Genomic DNA, 8611 nt, shown 5'->3' on the forward strand with positions numbered 1-8611 from the left:
AGGAAATAATACTTCACACTCTTATCACACAAGCACTTATCATTAAACAAACGCTTCTTAGGAGGCAACCAAAATCTTTACTGATTTATTGCTGTTAGTCTAGTTTTTACATGAATAAGGTGTTGAGTGTTGGTGTCTAGATTTTTAGATGTTGTGGCTATGATTTTCGTGTGGATTATTTGGTGTTATCGTGTGCTTAAATGTGTGTGGTGAAGTTGTTGGTCATTCAAGCATGTTTTTCATGTTTCTCTGGTATATTTTGCATCATAGAGGCAAGCTCTAAGTGTGTATACATGTTCAGGAATTTTCTACAGAGCCTGCAGATTTATTCTAAGTCATCTAGAGAATACACATGGCCGTGAGGAATTTCCACATAGGCGTGTCTCTGTTATGAGCCCATCCAGAGAAGGCACAGGGCCGTGGACTCGCCCCTGTGAATGACCTCATGACGATCATATGCCCGTGGGTAATTTTCACATGGGCGTGTGTCTTTCTGCAGAGACTTAGAGATTTTTCCCGAGAAGACACAGGGGCGTGCGTCTGCCCCTGTGGATATCGCTATGATAACAATGCGGGCGTGGGTAATTTCCACATGCCCCTGTGGAGTACCGGCCTGAAATACTCATGAATCTATGCTTTCATTGAGGTAATGCAAACGGGCAAACGTTTACGTCGTGGAACCCTTTGCTTCTTCAATAACGGACATGTTGGTGGAGATCTTGTTCTATATGCACAAGTCGGAATGCGTGAATGTGACTGCCCTTGTGCCCCTCCAAATAGTTGTGCTAACTCGAATACGAGAAGGTTGGCACACATTCCCACATCTCGAACCCGACCTATATCTTCACGTTTGAACCTTAGTAAGATTTCCTCAAAATTTGTGCATTAAAACCAGAGAAAAGTAATACTCAACATAAGAAAAGAACGCTTCGCATTCTTATCGCACAAGCACTTATTAATGGATTACCTTGGTTCCTCATTAAATTACCCACAAAGTCAACTTGCTCTGCTGAAGATGTATCACCAATAGAAATAGGCCAACCGGATGGAGCATGTCCTCCCCCACACCCAGTGCAAGTAGTCATAGCCTCCAATTTATTAGAAGTTAGATGGCCTAACTTCTTACTGAATGATTCCACTTGGGCTGCTAAAGAAGTGACTGCATCTATTTCATGGAGCTCGACCACCTTTTTCCTTATCTGCGCATTCCACTGATAACTGCTCATGGCCATGTCCTCTGCCAACTGTCGGGCTTCTTCAAGGGTCTTACTCCCCATTGCACCTGCTGCGGCGACATCTAACAATTGTCTTGTACTCGGGTTCAACCCATTATAAAAAGTATGAATGATCATCCATTCAGGTAATCTGTGTTGTGGGCACTTCCGCAAAAGTTCCTTGAAACGCTCCCATGTCTCAAACATGGACTCAAGCTCCATCTGAACAAACAATGAAATTTCATTATGAAGCTTTGCTAAATTTCCCAGAGGAAACTATCTCGTAAGGAAAGCTTTGACCATCTCATTCCAGGTCGTGATGGATGCTTTTGGCAAGGAATGTAGCTACTACTTGGCCCTTCCTTTGAGAGAAAATGGGAAAGCCCTCAATCAAATGTTATCATTCGAAACACCATTAATCTTCAGCATGTCACAAACTTCCAAGAAGTTCTCTATGTGATTGTTTGGATCCTCATCGGCCAAACTATTGAACTGTGCTGACTACTAAATCATTTGGATGAATGCCGGATTTAGCCCAAAATTCGGAGTTGTAATCTTGGCTTAAATAGGGCTTAAATCGGGCATCCATAGGGGCTTATGGATTTTCCATACGCCCGTGGGTAATTTCCACACGCCCGTGTGGATTCTTTGAAATATCATTTTCGGCCGGCTGTGAACAATATATGCTACACTATATTGCTACAGTGGTTTACTACATTAACCTGCTACAGTGCTCCGCTAAAATACTGCCGATTCCACACTTTTCATAGAGGCAACATAAACGGGCACACGTCTTTGCCATACATCGCGATGCTTCTTCAATAAAAAGCCTCATTGGTGAAGATCTTGCTATCAATGCACAATTAGGGATACACAAATGTGACTGTCTTCATGCCCCTCCAACTCATTATAATTGCTTGAATACATGGAGGTTGTCACAAATTCAAGTATCCTTGACCCAACTTGTGTCTTCTCGTTTATTCCTTCCAAGATTCCTCCAAATAATGCATTCAAGATCTACTTTTGGCTTCTTTTCTTAATACTTAGCTTCACAACCCTACATGCGCAAAAGAACACAAATACACATCTATTAGTGCTAAAACCTGATAAAAGTAATGCTCATCATAAGGAAATAATACTTCACACTCTTATCACACAAGCACTTATCATTAAACAAACGCTTCTTAGGAGGCAACCAAAATCTTTACTGATTTATTGCTGTTAGTCTAGTTTTTACATGAATAAGGTGTTGAGTGTTGGTGTCTAGATTTTTAGATGTTGTGGCTATGATTTTCGTGTGGATTATTTGGTGTTATCGTGTGCTTAAATGTGTGTGGTGAAGTTGTTGGTCATTCAAGCATGTTTTTCATGTTTCTCTGGTATATTTTGCATCATAGAGGCAAGCTCTAAGTGTGTATACATGTTCAGGAATTTTCTACAGAGCCTGCAGATTTATTCTAAGTCATCTAGAGAATACACATGGCCGTGAGGAATTTCCACATAGGCGTGTCTCTGTTATGAGCCCATCCAGAGAAGGCACAGGGCCGTGGACTCGCCCCTGTGAATGACCTCATGACGATCATATGCCCGTGGGTAATTTTCACATGGGCGTGTGTCTTTCTGCAGAGACTTAGAGATTTTTCCCGAGAAGACACAGGGGCGTGCGTCTGCCCCTGTGGATATCGCTATGATAACAATGCGGGCGTGGGTAATTTCCACATGCCCCTGTGGAGTACCGGCCTGAAATACTCATGAATCTATGCTTTCATTGAGGTAATGCAAACGGGCAAACGTTTACGTCGTGGAACCCTTTGCTTCTTCAATAACGGACATGTTGGTGGAGATCTTGTTCTATATGCACAAGTCGGAATGCGTGAATGTGACTGCCCTTGTGCCCCTCCAAATAGTTGTGCTAACTCGAATACGAGAAGGTTGGCACACATTCCCACATCTCGAACCCGACCTATATCTTCACGTTTGAACCTTAGTAAGATTTCCTCAAAATTTGTGCATTAAAACCAGAGAAACGTAATACTCAACATAAGAAAAGAACGCTTCGCATTCTTATCGCACAAGCACTTATTAATGGATTACCTTGGTTCCTCATTAAATTACCCACAAAGTCAACTTGCTCTGCTGAAGATGTATCACCAATAGAAATAGGCCAACCGGATGGAGCATGTCCTCCCCCACACCCAGTGCAAGTAGTCATAGCCTCCAATTTATTAGAAGTTAGATGGCCTAACTTCTTACTGAATGATTCCACTTGGGCTGCTAAAGAAGTGACTGCATCTATTTCATGGAGCTCGACCACCTTTTTCCTTATCTGCGCATTCCACTGATAACTGCTCATGGCCATGTCCTCTGCCAACTGTCGGGCTTCTTCAAGGGTCTTACTCCCCATTGCACCTGCTGCGGCGACATCTAACAATTGTCTTGTACTCGGGTTCAACCCATTATAAAAAGTATGAATGATCATCCATTCAGGTAATCTGTGTTGTGGGCACTTCCGCAAAAGTTCCTTGAAACGCTCCCATGTCTCAAACATGGACTCAAGCTCCATCTGAACAAACAATGAAATTTCATTATGAAGCTTTGCTAAATTTCCCAGAGGAAACTATCTCGTAAGGAAAGCTTTCACCATCTCATTCCAGGTCGTGATGGATGCTTTTGGCAAGGAATGTAGCTACTACTTGGCCCTTCCTTTGAGAGAAAATGGGAAAGCCCTCAATCAAATGTTATCATTCGAAACACCATTAATCTTCAGCATGTCACAAACTTCCAAGAAGTTCTATATGTGATTGTTTGGATCCTCATCGGCCAAACTATTGAACTGCGCTGACTACTAAATCATTTGGATGAATGCCGGATTTAGCCCAAAATTCGGAGTTGTAATCTTGGCTTAAATAGGGCTTAAATCGGGCATCCATAGGGGCTTATGGATTTTCCATACGCCCGTGGGTAATTTCCACACGCCCGTGTGGATTCTTTGGAAATATCATTTTCGGCCGGCTGTGAACAATATATGCTACACTATATTGCTACAGTGGTTTACTACATTAACCTGCTACAGTGCTCCGCCAAAACACTGCCGATTCCACACTTTTCATAGAGGCAACATAAACGGGCACACGTCTATGCCATACATCGCGATGCTTCTTCAATAAAAAGCCTCATTGGTGAAGATCTTGCTATCAATGCACAATTAGGGATACACAAATGTGACTGTCTTCATGCCCCTCCAACTCATTATAATTGCTTGAATACATGGAGGTTGTCACAAATTCAAGTATCCTTGACCCAACTTGTGTCTTCTCGTTTATTCCTTCCAAGATTCCTCCAAATAATGCATTCAAGATCTACTTTGGCTTCTTTTCTTAATACTTAGCTTCACAACCCTACATGCGCAAAAGAACACAAATACACATCTATTAGTGCTAAAACCTGATAAAAGTAATGCTCATCATAAGGAAATAATACTTCACACTCTTATCACACAAGCACTTATCATTAAACAAACACTTCTTAGGAGGCAACCAAAATCTTTACTGATTTATTGCTGTTAGTCTAGTTTTTACATGAATAAGGTGTTGAGTGTTGGTGTCTAGATTTTTAGATGTTGTGGCTATGATTTTCGTGTGGATTATTTGGTGTTATCGTGTGCTTAAATGTGTGTGGTGAAGTTGTTGGTCATTCAAGCATGTTTTTCATGTTTCTCTGGTATATTTTGCATCATAGAGGCAAGCTCTAAGTGTGTATACATGTTCAGGAATTTTCTACAGAGCCTGCAGATTTATTCTAAGTCATCTAGAGAATACACATGGCCGTGAGGAATTTCCACATAGGCGTGTCTCTGTTATGAGCCCATCCAGAGAAGGCACAGGGCCGTGGACTCGCCCCTGTGAATGACCTCATGACGATCATATGCCCGTGGGTAATTTTCACATGGGCGTGTGTCTTTCTGCAGAGACTTAGAGATTTTTCCCGAGAAGACACAGGGGCGTGCGTCTGCCCCTGTGGATATCGCTATGATAACAATGCGGGCGTGGGTAATTTCCACATGCCCCTGTGGAGTACCGGCCTGAAATACTCATGAATCTATGCTTTCATTGAGGTAATGCAAACGGGCAAACGTTTACGTCGTGGAACCCTTTGCTTCTTCAATAACGGACATGTTGGTGGAGATCTTGTTCTATATGCACAAGTCGGAATGCGTGAATGTGACTGCCCTTGTGCCCCTCCAAATAGTTGTGCTAACTCGAATACGAGAAGGTTGGCACACATTCCCACATCTCGAACCCGACCTATATCTTCACGTTTGAACCTTAGTAAGATTTCCTCAAAATTTGTGCATTAAAACCAGAGAAACGTAATACTCAACATAAGAAAAGAACGCTTCGCATTCTTATCGCACAAGCACTTATTAATGGATTACCTTGGTTCCTCATTAAATTACCCACAAAGTCAACTTGCTCTGCTGAAGATGTATCACCAATAGAAATAGGCCAACCGGATGGAGCATGTCCTCCCCCACACCCAGTGCAAGTAGTCATAGCCTCCAATTTATTAGAAGTTAGATGGCCTAACTTCTTACTGAATGATTCCACTTGGGCTGCTAAAGAAGTGACTGCATCTATTTCATGGAGCTCGACCACCTTTTTCCTTATCTGCGCATTCCACTGATAACTGCTCATGGCCATGTCCTCTGCCAACTGTCGGGCTTCTTCAAGGGTCTTACTCCCCATTGCACCTGCTGCGGCGACATCTAACAATTGTCTTGTACTCGGGTTCAACCCATTATAAAAAGTATGAATGATCATCCATTCAGGTAATCTGTGTTGTGGGCACTTCCGCAAAAGTTCCTTGAAACGCTCCCATGTCTCAAACATGGACTCAAGCTCCATCTGAACAAACAATGAAATTTCATTATGAAGCTTTGCTAAATTTCCCAGAGGAAACTATCTCGTAAGGAAAGCTTTCACCATCTCATTCCAGGTCGTGATGGATGCTTTTGGCAAGGAATGTAGCTACTACTTGGCCCTTCCTTTGAGAGAAAATGGGAAAGCCCTCAATCAAATGTTATCATTCGAAACACCATTAATCTTCAGCATGTCACAAACTTCCAAGAAGTTCTATATGTGATTGTTTGGATCCTCATCGGCCAAACTATTGAACTGCGCTGACTACTAAATCATTTGGATGAATGCCGGATTTAGCCCAAAATTCGGAGTTGTAATCTTGGCTTAAATAGGGCTTAAATCGGGCATCCATAGGGGCTTATGGATTTTCCATACGCCCGTGGGTAATTTCCACACGCCCGTGTGGATTCTTTGGAAATATCATTTTCGGCCGGCTGTGAACAATATATGCTACACTATATTGCTACAGTGGTTTACTACATTAACCTGCTACAGTGCTCCGCCAAAACACTGCCGATTCCACACTTTTCATAGAGGCAACATAAACGGGCACACGTCTATGCCATACATCGCGATGCTTCTTCAATAAAAAGCCTCATTGGTGAAGATCTTGCTATCAATGCACAATTAGGGATACACAAATGTGACTGTCTTCATGCCCCTCCAACTCATTATAATTGCTTGAATACATGGAGGTTGTCACAAATTCAAGTATCCTTGACCCAACTTGTGTCTTCTCGTTTATTCCTTCCAAGATTCCTCCAAATAATGCATTCAAGATCTACTTTTGGCTTCTTTTCTTAATACTTAGCTTCACAACCCTACATGCGCAAAAGAACACAAATACACATCTATTAGTGCTAAAACCTGATAAAAGTAATGCTCATCATAAGGAAATAATACTTCACACTCTTATCACACAAGCACTTATCATTAAACAAACGCTTCTTAGGAGGCAACCAAAATCTTTACTGATTTATTGCTGTTAGTCTAGTTTTTACATGAATAAGGTGTTGAGTGTTGGTGTCTAGATTTTTAGATGTTGTGGCTATGATTTTCGTGTGGATTATTTGGTGTTATCGTGTGCTTAAATGTGTGTGGTGAAGTTGTTGGTCATTCAAGCATGTTTTTCATGTTTCTCTGGTATATTTTGCATCATAGAGGCAAGCTCTAAGTGTGTATACATGTTCAGGAATTTTCTACAGAGCCTGCAGATTTATTCTAAGTCATCTAGAGAATACACATGGCCGTGAGGAATTTCCACATAGGCGTGTCTCTGTTATGAGCCCATCCAGAGAAGGCACAGGGCCGTGGACTCGCCCCTGTGAATGACCTCATGACGATCATATGCCCGTGGGTAATTTTCACATGGGCGTGTGTCTTTCTGCAGAGACTTAGAGATTTTTCCCGAGAAGACACAGGGGCGTGCGTCTGCCCCTGTGGATATCCCTATGATAACAATGCGGGCGTGGGTAATTTCCACATGCCTCGTGTGGATCTCTACGGAGATGTTTTCCTCCATCCCGAGAGACACAAGGATGTGTGGGTGCCCTTGTGAGTTGGTCTTGTGAAGGTCCATGCCCGTGTAGAATTTCCCCACGGCCGTGTGAAACACTTAGAGAGTTTTCTCGGTTGGATAAAAAAGCCACAGGGGCGTGCCTATGCCCCTGTGGGTCAGGCACACGGACGTGGGGAATTTCCACACACCCGTGTGGATGCATTCAGAAGTAGTGAGTGTTTTCCAGAGAGCACACAGGGGCGTGTGTCTGCCCCTGTGGGCTCTCAAGTAAAGTCACACAGACGTGAGTAATTTCCACACACCCGTGTGGATGTGCAGGAATCATACGGCTGTGATTTTCTTTATAAATCTATCAACCCCTTTTCATTATCTGATGTGCAAACACTCAGAAAACACTCTCTCGCACCCTCCCAACTTCCCACCACTGGCTTAGAAAAGTTTCACTCAAGTTTTCCGGCAGATTTTAATGTTTTTCAACTTCATCTTGCCGGTAAACCCTCTTCTTCTCTTTGCTTTGCAATTACTTAATTTTCATTGATTTTCTTCGATTAAACTGGTGAATGTGAGTCATTTCCATGCTAAAAATGGTTGATGTATGTTTAGAACAAGTTTAGAAGCAATTTGGAGGTGTATTTGTCGATTCCTAGCACAGGGGCCGTGCGGCTTTCACGCCCTGTGGATCGACACGTGCGTTTGGAATTTCCACACTACCGTGTGGATTCTTGCAGTATTATTTTATGAATGAATTTGATTTATTTTTCTTCAATAATTGCAGGTATGGTTCCCATAACAAAAAAAGTAGCCGGCAAGCATCCTCGAGAGCCTACACCTGAGCTAGAAAGTTTGGAATTCGCCATTCCTGAGCATCAGGCTCGATTTGAGTGTCTGTCGAAGCTCAAGTTGTGGTAGACGTGATTTTTGGATTTCAGTTCTCTCAGGGAGGTGCAGTTAGCTGATAA

The 8611-nt window shown here is 42.6% G+C and overlaps 3 non-coding genes across 3 annotated transcripts; all 3 read left to right on the top strand.

Moving 5' to 3' along the window:
* The first annotated feature begins 1362 nt into the window (after positions 1-1362).
* LOC120271196 lies at positions 1363-1469 on the top strand. The gene has a single exon (XR_005539817.1). It is a non-coding gene; the product is annotated as a small nucleolar RNA R71 (small nucleolar RNA).
* A 2234-nt stretch (positions 1470-3703) lies between these two features.
* On the top strand, positions 3704-3810 carry LOC120271197. The gene has a single exon (XR_005539818.1). It is a non-coding gene; the product is annotated as a small nucleolar RNA R71 (small nucleolar RNA).
* A 2234-nt stretch (positions 3811-6044) lies between these two features.
* LOC120271198 lies at positions 6045-6151 on the top strand. The gene has a single exon (XR_005539819.1). It is a non-coding gene; the product is annotated as a small nucleolar RNA R71 (small nucleolar RNA).
* The last annotated feature ends 2460 nt before the right edge of the window (positions 6152-8611 follow it).

The sequence above is a fragment of the Dioscorea cayenensis genome, chromosome 10 (genome assembly GCF_009730915.1).
Source record: "Dioscorea cayenensis subsp. rotundata cultivar TDr96_F1 chromosome 10, TDr96_F1_v2_PseudoChromosome.rev07_lg8_w22 25.fasta, whole genome shotgun sequence".
NCBI lineage: Eukaryota > Viridiplantae > Streptophyta > Magnoliopsida > Dioscoreales > Dioscoreaceae > Dioscorea > Dioscorea cayenensis.